Consider the following 16,229-nt stretch of genomic DNA (forward strand, 5'->3'; position numbering starts at 1 on the left):
CTCCAAATTTATTTGGTTACAAACCCCTTTGTTCCACTTGCTACCTATTAATATATCACAAAATTGCCATGTGGACCCTTGGGAAACATGGAATGTTTCGAAGACTTTAACTCTCTAATAGTGAGTTTTCAGATGTAGAAAAAGGGTAGATCTTCCAGAGGGATCTTAGATCCCAGGCCCTAAGACTGGGCAAGGTGAGAAGCTGGTATAGGGATGACTAAGGCAAGCCTTTGATGGTTTACATGGGCCCGGGACAGGGCCATGACCTGCTAGAAAACCTAGTTAAGACAGATACATATGTCAAACCAGAGAATCAAATCAGAAAGCCAAACAAAAATCAGGAGGAAAACAGTTAAAAGTTGAGCTAAAGATCTGAAACTAGAAGATTTTCAGGACTTAAAGCGCTCAGGGCTCTACGTTCCCAACAACAATGAATCTCTGAGACTAAGCCAACTTTCCCCTCACCCTGTGAGCTTTTGTAAGCTTCCTGGAAAGATCTGCACCCATTCTGTAGTTTGCAGGTAGAAAGACAAGCGAGAGCTCCTGGTTAGCCTGTTAAATCCCTGAAGAGGCAGCTGGGACCCACCTAATGTCCTCTCTTGACACAGGCAAAGGTATTATATTCAGGTACGATATTGAGGGATTGTGAGAAGAGCAGATTCAGGCAACAAGCATTTGAATCCATTCTTTGGGTCTCCGGTTTCTCTGCTGCTGGTGTTACAATTCTTTGAAATCATGCATTGACCAAACATGTTGGGCTTGGGTCCCATGTCTCAGCATGATCAGAGCCGGGTGCCCTGGCCTGGCAGAATATGCTGGTGAGGAGTTGGACATCTTGGCTGGTACCCCTTAACAGTCCTGGACCTGAGAGGTGGCAGGAAACCCTTCAGAGTTAGTTCTGGGTAACTCTAGGGTAATTCATTAGCAGTTTCCTCTGAGCTCTTAAGGCTGGTGCTTGGAAGCAGCAGGAACACAACAGGAAAGGATGTGCTGTGTCCATCCCAGGCTTTGCTGGAGCTGACTCCTGTCTCTTGCTGCTATAAGTACAGTATTTACAAGGCCTTTAAAAAATGTCTCTTCCTGCCGGGGCATGGCAGCTCACATCTGTAATCCCAGCACTCTTTTTGGGAGGCCAAGGTGAGTAGATCACTTGAGCCTAGGAGTTTGAGACCAGCCTGGGCAATATAGTGAGACCCTGTTGTCTCTATTAAAAATATAAAAATTAGCCAGACGTGGTGGCACACACCTGTGGTCCTAGCTACTCAAGAGGCTGACATGGGAGGATTGCTCCAGCCCAGGAGATCAAGGCTGCAGTAAGCTATGATTGCAGCACTGCACTCCAGCCTGGGCAACAAACAGGCAAGACCCCATCTCAAAAAAAAAAAAGAAAGAAAAAAGAAAAAACTCCCTTCCAAAATTCTCATGCTCACCCCTTGACTACCTCTCTGTGCCTGCCCTCTACAACTTATTCTCTAGGATTTCTCAGTTGTGACATTGTTGATATTTTGAGCATCCTACATTGTAGGATGTTAGTTACCTATGAGATGCCAGTAGCATCTTCCCAGTTGTGACAACCAAAAATGTTTCCAGACACTTTCAAATGTCTCCTGAGGGTAAAATCACCACCCTCATTGACAACAACCAGTGCTCTATCTGAATGGGGAGGTCGCGTGGCAGACAGTGCATGTCTGGGTGAGATCCCTACTCTCCCTGGGCTAGCTGTGCCCCTAGACATTTATATTATTCCATTTGTGACCCTGTAAGATTTTCTACTAAATTTAACCTCTTTGAGCCTCAGTTTCCTCACTTACTTACAAAACATTAAATAGAAAAAAATGATAGTAGGCCAGGCACGGTGGCTCATGCCTGTAATCCTAGCACTTTGGGAGGCCGAGGCAGGTGGATTACCTGAGGTCGGGAGTTCAAGACTAGCCTGGCCAACATGGCGAAACCCTGTCTCTACTAAATAAAACATTAGCCGGGTGCAGTGGCACGTACCTACAATCCCAGCTGCTCTGGAGGCTGAGGCAGGAGAATTGCTTGAACCCGGGAGGTGGAGGTTGTGGTGAGCCGAGATAACACCACTGCACTCCAGCCTGGGCTACAGAGTGAGACTTCGTCTAAACAACAACAACAAAAAAAAACAAAAAAAAAAAAAAAAAGAAAAGAAAAAAATGATGGTAAAAATCTCAGGCACTTTTTGGAAGTATTAAATGAGCTAATGCATAAAAAGATTACAGTGCTTGGCAAAACAGAGCATTCCAATACGGGTAGATTATTAACCCCTGTCCCCCAGGGCTCCACACCTGTTCAAGGTGACCACTAACTGACCTTACACTAGCTTATAAAATACTCCATGATCTGACCTTACCTCTGTGGGTTCATTCTTCCACACACCCTCTCCAAACTCAATACCCCAGACATGTTGACTGCTTGCAGTTCCAAGGAAGCAGTCAAGTTTTATACAGCTCCTGCAGTCTTTGCGTATGTTGTGCTGTTCCCTGTGCCTGGAGCTCTCTTCCCCTCCGACTAACTCCTGGTCTCAGCTTGGATATCACTGGGTCCAGAAAGGTCTTGTCTCCCCAGGTCTGGGCAGAGGAGCCTCCTTTGCAATTCCCTGGTGTCTGCACTTCTCATCATCATGCTTCTGACACGGCGTGGTCATTGCCTTGCTGTCTGTCTGAATTGCTCTCCCAACTGGGATCACTGTGAGGCAAGGGATGCTGTTTTGTGAATGCTGAGTCTCCAGAATCCAGCACAGCTCCTGACATCATCCTATAGAGATTCCATAATTCTTGTCCAGTTAATGACTAACTGTACGAAGTGCTTAGCACTAATATGAAAAAGGACTCTCTTTTTATCTTCCTTCCCAGGTAACCATGTTTTATTCTTTCCATTTGAGTAGGTACTACTTGCAAATGGAACACAATTTAAAAGTGATCAAAGGATATGTGGAAAAGAGTAGTAGCGATTTTCCTTCCTGGAGGTCACTACATTTCTGGTTCTCCCGCAACCTTCCAGAGAGAGTCCAACTGTGCATTTTATTTTTATTTTTATTTATTTATTTGAGATGGAGTCCCACTCTGTCACCCAGGCTGGAGTGCAGTGGCACGATCTCAGCTCGCTGCAAACTCTGCCTCTTAAGTTCAAGTGATTCTCGTGCCTCAGCCTCCTGAGTAGCTGGGATTACAGTTGCACGCCACCACGCCCAGATAATTTTTGTGTTTTTAGTAAAGACGGGGTTTTGCCATGTTGGCCAGGCTGGTCTCTAACTCCTGGCCTCAAGGGATCCATCGCCTAGGCCTCCCAGAATGCTGGGATTACAGGCATGAGCCACCACACCTAGCCCCAACTGTGCATTTTAAATGGCGCTTTTGTGATCTAGTGACTGGGCTGTCCTAAGCATTACCCCACTGTCAGGTCTCCAATCTGGGCAATCAGCAAAAGTCCTCCCTATTGCCCAAATCCCACCTTCGCTAGTCAATAATAATAATAATAATAATTCACTGGGGCAGGAAATAAACTTTCAACTCTCCCTAAAGGGCAGCAGGGTAGGAAGTGGCAGGCAACAGGGGTGAAGGCAAGGGGGAAGTCTTGTAGATCCCAGCATGCCCACCATCAAGTGTCCTAGACTGTCTACACATACACACACACACACACACACATACACAGAGAGAGTGTGTGTAAAAGCAGAAGCTGTAGGAAGAAGATGCTCTAGGGGAACACTCCACCCCAACTTTCTTTTTTATGAGAGGGAGTCTCGCTGTGTCGCCCAGGCTGGAGTGGTGCAATGGCACAATCTCGGCTCATTGCAACCTCCACCTCCTGGTTCAAGCGATTCTCCTGCCTCAGCCTCCTGAGTAGCTGGGATTACAGACGCCCGCCACCACGCCCAGCAAGTTTTTGTATTTTTAGTAGAGACGGGGTTTCACCATGTTGGCCAGACAAAACTCCCCTGCAAAGCTCCCCTTCCCCCGTCACTACCTTGAGAAATCAAAGGGGAGCGTCAGGCCCAGCTTCGGGCTTCCTGCTCCCTCCCCGATGAAGGGAAGAGAACTTCAATGCTGAGTCATTTCCCATTGGGTTGGGCTTTACCTGGGAGTTTGAGTCACCATGCAGGTGTCAGGGAGGGAGAGGTGCTGCCCAGCATGACACATCTGCCTGTTCAGGAAGGAGGTTAGCCACTGGGGGTAAGGCACTGAGGGTTCCAGGGACCACTCCATGTCTGATCCTGGGGCTAAGAACCCCTACTGCTCTGTGAGGGGTTGTACAGTCCCAGGCCAAAACCAAGGCCTTAGGGGTGAAAATCAAGAGCCCAGGGCTCCTTTGCTTGTCTAACACCTCTTCCCTTCGCTCTGCTTTGTCCCCTCCAACCCGCAGGCACCCAGCCATCCTGTGGTGCATCTCCCAGCATCTCAGCTGGCGAAAACACAACCCTCCTGACAGGGCTTAGGTAAAGGCCCCACAGCTCCAGACACAATAAACAACGTCATTTCCCTTCTCCCATCTGAGTTGGGAAGAAAATCCCAGACCTGACGAGCACCAATGAGAGTCTGATCCCAAGGCAGCTTCAGGGGCTGCCCAAACCTTTTAGCCACACCAGGGGCTTCCTGGAGCTGACCAGCCCAACCCCAGGAGGCTGGACTCTAGATGGGGGATCCCCACCTGACTTTCTTTTTTTTGAGACAGAGTCTTGCTCTGTCACCCAGGCTGGAGTGGTGCAATGGCACAATCTCAGCTCACTGCAACCTCCACCTCCTGGTTCAAGTGATTCTCCTGCCTCAGCCTCCCAGGTAGCTGGGACTACAGGTGCCCGCCACCACGCCAAGCAAATTTTTGTATTTTTAGTAGAGACGGGGTTTCATCATGTTGGCCAGGCTGATGTCAAACTCCTGAGCTCAAGTGGTCTACCCACCCTGGCCGCCCAAAGTGCTGGGATTACAGGTGTGGGCGAAAGATTACCTAGGTGCTGAGGCAAGAGACTGAAGGCACAAACTGTTTCAGTGTAATAAAGAAAATAGTTAGAATAAGAATAGTCATAATACAGATTAGATCTAGAGATGATCATGGACAATTATCAATCATTATTATAAACATTATTAATCATCAGCTTTTAATATTACTCTTTGTTGCATTACTAATATCACCTAGGAATAACCGGCGGGTATAGGGTCAGGTGCTGAAGGGACATTGTGAGAAGTGACCTAGAAGGCAAGAGGTGAGCCTTCTGTCAACGCCCGCATAAGGGCTGCTTGAGGGCTCGTTGGTCAAGTGGTAACACCAGTGTCTGGGAAGGCACCCGTTACTTAGCAGACTGCGAAAGGGAGTCTCCTTTCCTTGGAGGAGTCAGGGAACACTCTGCTCCACCAGCTTCTTGTAGAAGGCTGGATATTATCCAGGCCTGCCCTCAGTCATCCGGAGGCCTAAACCCCTCCCTGTGGTGCTGTGCTTCAATAGTCACGCTCCTTGTCCACTTTCATGCTCCTCCCGCACTCCTGGTTCCTCTTTGAAGTTCCTAGTAGATAGCAGTAGAAGAAATAGTGAAAATTTTAAAGTCTTTGATCTTTCTTATAAGTGCAGAGAAGAAAATGCTGACGTATACTGCCTTCTCTCTGCTTCTGCTACCTAAAAGGGAAGGGCCCCCTATCCTGTAATCACGTGACTTGCTTCACCTTGTCCATCACTTAGAAGATTCACCCTCCTTACCCTGCCCCCTTGTCTCGTATGCAATAAATATCAGTGAGCCCAGCCGTTCGGGGCCACTACCGGTCTCCACGTCTTGATGGTAGTTGTCCCCAGGGCCCAGCTGCTTTCTCTTTATCTCTTTGTCTTGTGTCTTTATTACAATTTTTCGTCTCCGCACATGGGGAGAACACCCACTAAGCCCCGTAGGGCTGGACTCTACATACAGGCATGAGCCACCTGGACTTGTAGCTTTATTTTTAATTGACAAAAAATAAATGTATATATTTATGGGGTACAATGTCATATTTCAATAATGCATAAGTTGTGGAATGATTATATCAGCCTAATTAGCATACTATCACCTCATCTCAAGTATTTATTATTTCTCTCTGTTTTAGCTATTTTGAAATATACAATACCTTCTTATGAACTCTAGTCACTGTGCTGTGCAGTAGAACACAAGAGCTTTTCTTCTTATCTAACTGTAACTTTGACCTATTGACTGCCTCCCCTTTACCCTTCCACCCCTACTGCTTGACTTTCATGGTCCCTCAAGCCACTGTTTCCATTCTCATTAGTTAAACCATGCTAACTGTGGAAGGCTAAATAATATCCTTCCAAAGATGTCCACATCCTAATCCCTGGGGCCAACGATTCTGCTCCTTTACATGGCAAAGATGACTTTGCAGATGTGATTAAGGATTTTTTTTTTTTTTTTTGAGACAGAGTCTCTGTCACCCAAGCTGGAGTGCAGTGGCATGATCTCGGCTGACTGCAATCTCCACTTCCCAGGTTCAAGTGATTCTCCTGCCTCAGCCTCCCGAGCAGTTAGGACTACAGGCATGCGCCACCACACCCGGCTAATTTTTTTTTTTTGTATTTTTAGTAGAGATGAGGTTTCACCTTGTTGTCCAGGCTGGTTTCAAACTCCTGACCTCACGCCCGCCTTGGCCTCCCAAAGTGCTGGGATTACAGGCTTAAGCCACCAGACCTGGCCTAAGTTAAGGATCTTGAGATGGGAAGATTATCCTGATGGACCCAATGCAATCCTCAGGGTCCTTCTGAGAGGGAAACGGAAGGACCAGAGTGGGTGAAGAGGATGTCATGAGGGAGGCAGAGGTCAGAGTGATGTGGGGTCATGAGCCAAGAAATGCAGGCAGCCTCTAGACTAGAAAAGCAGGGAAATGGATTCTTCCTTGGAGCCTTCGGAAGGAACCCAGCCTTGCTGACCCATTTTACATTTCTGACCCATATGTTATTTTAAGCCGTTAAGTTTGTTACAGTAGCAGCAGGAAATTAATACATTAACCTCTTTCTACAGTGAGCTTCACACCACCCAAGCCACCCTGCCTACTCTCCCACCTGAGGCCCCTTCCACCTTCCCAATCAATCTCCCCTGGATTTCCCACATGGAAACCATAACTAGCCTTGCCCTCAGGCTTCCACCAAATTGTTTCTTTGGCATTCCTTCGCCTTCTCCTGTTTCCTGACCCTTCCCAGATCTGCATCTCCCTTTAACGTGATAGGTTTTTTTGTTTTTTGTATTTTGTTTTGAGACAGAGTCTTGCTCTGTTGCCCAGGCTGGAGTGCAGTGGTGCGATTTCAGCACACTACAACCTCCACTTCCCACATTCAAGTGACCCTCGTGCCTCAACCTCCCGAGTAGCTGGGACTACAGGTGTGTACCACCACGCCCAGCCTAACCTGATAGGTTTTTTGTTTCATTTTGTTTTTTAAGAGCTCAGGCTGGAGTGGTCATAGCTCACTGCAACCTTGACCTCCTGGCCTCAAGCAATCCTCCTACCTTAGCCTCCCAAGTAGCTGGGACTACTGGTGTGCACCACAGTGCTCAGCTAATTTTTAAAACAATTTTATTTTGTAGAAACGGGGGTCTCATTCTGTTGCCCAGGCTGGTTTCGACCTCCTGGGCTCAAGTGATCCTCCCATCTCAGCTTCTCAAAGCCATGGGATTAAGGCATGAGCCCCACATCCAACCAAACCTGATAGTCTTTAACTCTACCTATTAAAATAATCCAGTGTGAGACATTTAAAAAACATTGAGGTCCCAGCCCAGACCAATTAAGTCAGACTCTATGGAGGTGGAGCTCAAGTTATCACATAATTTTATAAAGCTCCTCAGGTGATTCTAATGTGCATCCAGCATTGAGAACACCTGCCAACGTGTTGCTACGCAGTAATCACACTTTAGTATGCACAAGAATCACCTGGAGAACTCTGAATGTAGATGCCAGGGCCCCATGCCCAGAGAGTCTGGGTCAATACCTCTGATGGGGGCTCAAGATCCTGCTTTTCTAACAAGCTCTCCAGAGGTTCAGATGCAGGTAACATTTGGAATGTTAAGAGACACTTCCATTGCCCTCTGTCTGCTCCCTTCCCGGGAAACTCAGCTAATTAGATGAGTTCCTTAGATCAATGATCCTCAATCTTCAATGAATATCAGAATCATCTAGGGAGCTTACTAAAAATACAGTTGCCCAGACACCAGTCCGGTTTGTTTAACCAGATCCTACATAACCAGCTGCCCCGGGTGTTAGGATGCATCCTGAAGTTTGAGAATCAACACCTAGAACAGTGGTCCTCAAACCTGAGCAGGCAATGTAATCCCCTGGGGAGCTTGTTAAAACACAGATTGCTAGGCCCCACCTCTAGAATTTCTGATTCAGTCTATCTGGGGTTGGGCCTGAGAATTTGCAACTCCTAACAAGTGCCAGGTAATACAGAGTTGCTGCTTTGGGGACCCTAATTTCTTTAGATTGATGTTCTGGGCCGGGTGTGGTGGCTCACACCTGTAATGCCAGCACTTTGGGAGACCAAGGTGGACAGATCACTTGAGGTCAGGAGTTCAAGACCAGCCTGGCCAACATGGTGAAACCCCGTCTGTACTAAAAATACAAAAATTTAGCTGGGCATGGTGGTGCACACCTGTAATCCCAGCTACTTGGGCGGCTAAGGCAGAAGAATCGCTTGAACTAGGAGGCGGAGGTTGCAGTGAACCAAGATCGTGCCACTAAACTCCAGCCTGGGTGACAGAACAAGACTCCGTCTCAAAAAATCAAAGATTGATGTTCTAAGCAAAGTGTTTATCCCACTCTGTCTCCAGTTCATCATTTCTCCTCATTCCCTCAGCCAGCACAGAATTCAGTCGAGGAGACAGAAAGGACAGAGGGAAGCACTCAAAGAGGTCTTGACTTGAAGGGACTTTGAGAGAAGGACTCCTGGTGAGCTCACCACTAGGGAAACTGGCAAAATTCTAGTAACTCTCTATAGCCAAAGATGGTGGCCAAATTCCAGTGGGAAATAGAAGTAACCTGATCAATAGCTGTTAACTTCACAGATATGTCCAGTTCCAATGGGACTCAAGAGCTTAGAGCTTCTCTGGCAGAATCTCTCAGCCTGTGGTGGTGAGGAGTGTGTAGGTATAGTGAGAAATCAGAGAAAGTTTGAGGCTGGGGGGCCAGGCACAGTGGCTCACGCCTGTAATCCCAGCACTTTGGGAGGCTGAGGCGGGCAGATCACGAGGTCAGGAGTTCGAGACCAGCCTGCCCAATATGGTGAAACCCCGTCTCTACTAAAAATACAAAAATTAGCTGGGCGTGGTGGTGCATGCCTGTAGTCCCAGCTACTCGGGAGGCTGAGGCAGAAGAATCACTTGAACCCAGGAGGCGGAGGTTGCAGTGAGCCGAGATCATGCCACTGCACTCTAGCCTGGGTGACACAGCAAGACTCCATCTCAAAAAAGAAAAAAAAAGAAAAGAAAAGGAAAAGAAAATTTGAAGCTGGGGCTGACACTTGTTACATTCATTCATTCATTCGTTCGTTTAGAAATAAGGTCTCACTATGTTGCCCAGGCTGGTCTTGAACTCCTGGCCTCTAGCAATCCTCACCCCTGAGCCTCCCAAGTAGGTGGGATTACAGGCGTGCACCACCATGGCTGGCTTCACCAAGACAATTAAATGGAAAAGCCAAGCTGGAGCTACAGAGTCCTCCCTCCAATGGCATTAACCCCAGCTTGTACAATGCTCTGGAGAGAGAGCTAAAAAGACAGTAGGGTGAGGATGGGAAGAGCCAGGTGAGGGAGAAAGTCATTTTCTTCCCTTTATATGAAAAGGGAATGGGAAATTAAGGGCAACTGGAGAGCCACCAAAAAGAGGGAAGCAGAGACTGGGCTAGGAAGCCCACCAGCTGGAGTCCTTACAAAATCTGCTCCATCTCCTCAACCTCGTGCCAGAACTTGGTGATGTGCTAAGGGCATGTGATCTGCTGAAACACCAGAAGTCACATTTTTAGGAAGTCAGAAGGCAGACGGCTAGATCCAGCATCTGCTGATTTCCGTATACATGCCACCGACCTATCCACTAACTCACTGCCAGTGCATCACATGACCAGCAGGTTCGGGAGAAATTCCAGGTGTTAGAACCACAGTCACGGGGCTGAACAGGCCTGGGGTATTTAGGAAACAAGCATCAGCCTGTGCAGGCTTGGATATCAGCACTGAGTGGTGATTATTGTGATAGGGAAGTTCTCCAGTTGGGTGGACAGAGTCAGGGAGGTCATTAGCAGGACTAGCGGCCCTGAGGTACTGATCCCCAAGGTTCTACAAGTGGTAACTCTAGCTTGGTCAGCTACCTACTATAAATCACTTGCAGCCTCAGTTTCTCACCTGTAAAATTATGCTGTTGCCTTATCTACCCGAAGGCAGGAGACTAAACCAAGTGATACCTCCTTTTCTTCCCACCCCAAGCCAGGCACCAAGTCTATTCTATCCCCACCAATCTCCCACATCTGTATCCTCTGCTCACATCCCGCTGCCATAGCCCTGGCTCAGACACTCTTCAGCTCCTACCTCGCTGATTGCAATAGTCTCCAAACTGGTTTTCCCTGCTGGTAGTCTCACCCAGGCCCAAGAATCTTCCTTTGATCAATTTTTCACACTGCTCCAAAATCTTTAACAATTCCACATCACAAGAAAGTTCAAAGTCCTTCATGTGGCAGGCAGAGTCCTCTAGGCCCGTAGGTTCCAGCTGTTGCCAATCCCTCCAGTCAAATCACTTCAATGCCAGCCCCTACCCCAGCAGCTGGAACCACCTGCAGTCCCTCCGGTGCTCTGGGCTTCCTCCCTCCTCTTCACATTTGCATGTGCTATGTCCTCTGCTCAGAGAAGCATTTCTTCCTCCTGTATTTGCCCTTCAAGATTCTCCCCAAGGTCACCTCCTCCACCTTGCTGTCTTAGCCCTCCCTGCCCATCTTGTAAATTTTCCTCACCCTGTACTCTATTCATTTGCAATGTGTCTCTTCCCCTACTTGACCCTTATCTCACTGGGGTTGAGACTGGGGCTCTCGTCTTTATACCCAATACACAGCACAATGCCAGGCCCATGGCCAACTCCCAATAAGTGTTTGTTATATTAATGAGTGGAGGATGAATCAGTGAATAAATGAAACTTTTGGGTTCTCTTCTAGCCCCTAATCCTCACCAACCTGTGCTAAGAATGCCCTTCTTAGGCCAGCCATGGTGGCTCATGCCTATAATCTCAGCACACTGGAAGGCCAAGGCAGGAGGATCACTTGAGCCTAGGAGTTTGAGACCAGACAGCCTGGGCAATATGGTAAGACCCTGTCTCTACAAAAGAATTAAAAAAAAAAAATTAGCCGGGTGTGGTGGCACATAACTGTGGTTCCAGTTACTTGGAAGGCTAAGGCAGGAGGATCATTTAAACCCAGGAGGTCGAGACTGCCGTGAACTAGGATCGTGCCACTGCACTCCAGCCTGGGCAACAGAGCAAGACTCTGCTTCAAAAAAGAAAAAAAGAGTGCTCTTCTTTTAGTGGTCCTTTGGTCCTTTTTTTTTTTTTTTCTGAGACTGAGTTTTGCTCTTGTCGCCCAGGCTGCAGTGCAGTGGCGCCAAACTGGGAAGCTATTGTAGGGTAGACTGGGCTCAACTAATGGTAGGGAGGGAGAGAAATGGATGACTTCAAGAGATATCAGTCAAATCCCCAGGATTTGGTGATGGAGGGGATGAAGGAAACCAGGAGAGAAGCATCAGGATGGCCCCCAGGTTTCTGGCTTTCATAATTGAATGGATGTGGTGCCATCATCTGAGACAGAAAGTGATGGGAGATGTCTCCACACTGGGGCATGAAGACTTGGCCAGTTTGGGGCAGGTTGACTTTGAGGTCCCCTGTGAGTGACAACCAAAAGGGGTGTCAAGTAGACAACAGAAAATAAGAGTCTGGAGTGCAGAAGAGAGGTCTGGCTAGAGATCAGCTTTGTAAGTCATCTGTTTATTGGTGGTCATTTAAGCCTGGGTGCTAACGAGATCCTAAGGGAGAAAGCTTAGGGTGGGAATAGGAAGTTTAAGATCAGGCTTTGGGAAACCTAACATTTAAGACCGAGTAAAAGAGGCTGAGATTACAAAGGAAACCCAAGAAGCCAGAGATGTTAACAATGGCTGTGGAATGCTATGAAAGTATTTTACATTTGTAGCTACTTTTACAATTGAATAAAAATGTTTAGTTTAAAAAGCCAAACTTTTTATGGCTTCTAGAACTTAATTCACTTTCTGGATTTTGAAAAATAGTGCCTGAGGGCAAGAGGTGATAGTCAAAATATTTAACTAGCAAGATACGCCAGTAGGACACTTTCACCTGAGCCAGCTGGAGGAGGGAGGGTCTCAGAGGCCTTTGCTGTGCCACAGGCATTAACCCTGTGGTTGCTGGATCATGAAGAAGTGGAGAGAGGCTAACGGCAGGGGCCACGCAGAGAGGATCTCAGGACAGCATCTGTTTAGTCATTGAGCAGAACCGGTGCCTGCTGCTGAGAATCAGTCCTGCAGCAGGGTCCTTACCAGCTGGATCCCACCAGATCCTTCCCCACCATCTCCACCTACTCATTGCCCCCCAGAGTTCTCCAGCACAATGGACTATTCCTCATTTCCTTAGAACATCTCACCTTTTCATGCCTCCATGAACTTCCCTACGCCTACAATGCCTTTCTTCTAGTTTGGCAAATTTCTGTGTATATTTGAATGTCCAGGTAAAATATCACCTCTTCTGTAAAGTCGTCATTGACTTCACCAGGCAGAATCAATTTCTTCTTAATTATTTTTCCATGCATTTTATGCAGACTTAGTATAGGACTTTGCAAAGTGGTGAACTCCTTGAGGACTAGGACTGCCTCATTTGTATCTAAAATAATGTCCTGTGTATGGGTACTTCAAAAAAATGACAAAGGGCCAGGTGCAATGGCTCATGCCTGTAATCCCGGCACTTTGGGAGGCCGAAGCAGGTGGATCATGAGGTCAGGAATTTAAGATCAGCCTGGCCAAGACGGTGAAACCTCGTCTCTACTAAAAATAGAAAAAAATTAGTGGGGCATGATGGCAAGCACCTGTAATGCCAGCTACTCGGGAGGCTGAGGCAGAGAATTGCTTGAACCTGAGAGGCAGAGATTGCAGTGAGCCAAGATCATGCCACTGCACTCCAGCCTGGGCAACAGAGCGAGATTCCATCTCAAAAAAAAAAAAAAAAAAAAGAAAGAAATGACAAAGGTTGTTGAATGAATCTCAATGTGACTGCAACCTCAAAAAGAGACCTAGAACATCCTTTTTTTTTTTTTTTTTTTTTTTTTTTTTGAGATAGGGCCTCTTTATGTTGCCCAGGCTGGTCTGGAACTCCTGAACTCAAGGAATCCTCCCACTTTGGCCTCCCAAAGTGCTGGAATTTACAGATGTGAGCCACTGCACCTCGCCTAAACCATCTTTTTCCTCAATTTGTTATTAAAACTCAGCAACCTCACTGACACATGCTATGACATGGATAAAACTTGAAAACATCATGTTAAGTGAAAGAGGCCAGTCACAAAGAACCACGTATTATAGGATTCTATTGATATGAAATGCCCAGAAATGGCAAACCCACAGAGAGGACAGAAAGTACATTAGTGATTGCCTAGGGCTGAGGGGGTTGGGGAGAAAAAGGGAGTGATTGTGAGTGGGTACAGGATTTCTTTGTGAGGTGATGAAGTGTTCTAAAATTGATTGTGATGTCTCACAATTCTGTGAATCTACTAAAAACCATTGCATTGTACACTTCAAATGGTGCCAGACGTGGTGGTATGAGCCTGTAATTCCAGCTATTCAGAAGGCTGAGGTGGGAGGATCACTCTGGCCTAGGAGCTTGAGATCAGCCTGGGTGACAGAGCAAGACCCTGTCTCTAGAAAAGAGAAAGAATAAATGGGTAAGTTGTATGATATATGAAATATATCTCAATAGAACTGATTTTTTTTCTTTAGAGACAGGGTCTTGCTCTGTCACCCAGGCTGGAGTACAGTAGTGCAATCATAGCTCACTGCAGCCTCGAGCTCCTGGGCTCAAGCAATCCTCCCGTCTAGGCCTCCCACAGTATTAGGATTACAGGTGTGAGCTATTGCACCTGGCCCAGAATTGATTTTTAAAAAACACCTCAGCAACTCCTCTTACTTCATCTAACTCAAAGGGAGGGCTTAAATGTTTCCTTCTGGGAAGGAAGGTGGACCCAGTGGGAGTGAGTATGGAGGGGTATATGCAGGGGTGCTGCTGTGGCCGGCTTGGGAAAGATAGGGCATATTTGGAAAGCAGGCTGAGTCCTGTTAATATAATGGGCTGAGAATACTTCAGAAAGAGGGGTTCTGGTGAAAACGGAAACCACTTCAATGAAACCAGATTGCAGCAGAAAGGCTGAGGTTACCGTGAGAACAGTGAAGTTTTACTTTGAAACCAATGGCTGAGTGTGGTCTCCTCACCTGGCCTGGGAATCTTCTAGGAGGAAAGAATTGTTATTTAGGAGAGGATTAAAATTCTGATAGACGAGGCTGGGCGCGGTGGCTCACGCCTGTAATCCCAGCACTTTGGGAGGCCGAGGTGGGTGAACCACAAGGTCAGGAGTTTGAGACCAGCCTGGTCAACATGGTGAAACCCTCGTCTCTACTAAAAATACAAAAATTAGCCGGGTGTGGTGGTGCATGCCTGTAATCCCAGCTACTCAGGAGGCTAAGGCAGGATAATTGCTTGAACCTGGGAAGCAGAGGTTGCAGTGGGCCGAGATTGGCCACTGCACTCCAGCCTGGGCGACAGAGCAAGACTGTGTATGAAGAAAAAAAAAAATTCTGGGCCGGGCAGGTGGCTTACACCTGTAATCCCAGCACTTTGGGAGGCCAAAGCGGGTGGATCACAAGGTCAAGAGACCGAGACCATCCTGGCCAACATGGTGAAACCCCGTCTCTACTAAAAATACAAAAGTTAGCCAGGCATGGTGGCGTGTGCCTGTAATCTCAGCTACTCAGGAGGCTGAGGCAGGCGGATCACTTGAACTCGGGAGGCGGAGGTTGCAGTGAGCCAGGATTACACCACTGCACTCCAGCCTGGCAACAGAGTGAGACTCTGTCTCAAAAAAAAAAAAAAAAAAAAAAAAAATTCTGATAGATGTTGCCTAGAAACCCAGCAACCATAAAGTAGAAAGCTTGAAAGGGGGGCTGCTCTCCTTTTCCCCCAGTTGGGCCCTCCTGAGAGGTGATAAATCCTAGTGCCGCACATGAGGACTCTGGAGATGGCTGCCTGGGTTCGAACCCTGACTCTTTGCATTTGGAGCTGCATTGCCTCGTGCAAGTCACTCAATCTGTCTGTGCCTCCATTTTCTATACTGTTAAATGGGGCTAATGATACTACCTTCCTCATAGGATTGTTGGGAGGATTAATTCAGACAACACATGAATAATTCAGCACAGTGTTGGTCTGGCATGGTGGCTCATGCTTGTAATCCCAGCACTTTGGGAGGCTGAGGTGGGTGGATCACTTGAGGTTAGGAGTTTGAGACTAACCTGGCCAACATGGTGAAACCCCATCTCTATTGAAAGTACAAAAAATTAGCCAGGCGTAGTGGCGGGCGCCTGTAATCTCAGCTACTTGGGAGGCTGAGGCAGGAGAACTGCTTGAACCCGGGAGGCAGAGGTTGCACAGTGAGCTGAGATTGAGCCACTACACTCCAAACTGGGGGACAGAGCAAGACTCCAACTCAAAAAAAAAAAAAAAAAAAAAGGCCGGGCACGGTGGCTCACGTCTGTAATCCCAACATTTTGGGAGGCCGAGGCAGGCGGATCACGAAGTCAGGAAATCGAGACCATCCTGGCCAACATGGTGAAACCCCATCTCTACTAAAAAAAATACAAAAAGTAGCCGGGCATGGTGGTGGGCGCCTGTAATCCCAGCTATTCAGGAGCCTGAGGCAAGAGAATCACTTGAACCTGGGAGGTGGAGGTTGCAGTGAGCCAAGATCACACCACTGCACTCCAGCCTGGGCGACAGAGCAATACTCCATCTCAAAAAAAAAAAAAAAAAAAAAAAAAAAAAAAAAAAAACGGAAAAAGCATAGTGCTTGATCATGGAGGCACTAGTAGGAGGCAGTCTCTGGAGTGAGAATCTGGAGCTGCGAAACTGGTTGCTGGAGAAGCGGCTGATGCCTGCTAGCCTGGGGTGAGATCTAATATTAGG

This window comes from Pongo abelii, chromosome 8 (genome assembly GCF_028885655.2).
Source record: "Pongo abelii isolate AG06213 chromosome 8, NHGRI_mPonAbe1-v2.0_pri, whole genome shotgun sequence".
NCBI classification, from domain to species: domain Eukaryota; kingdom Metazoa; phylum Chordata; class Mammalia; order Primates; family Hominidae; genus Pongo; species Pongo abelii.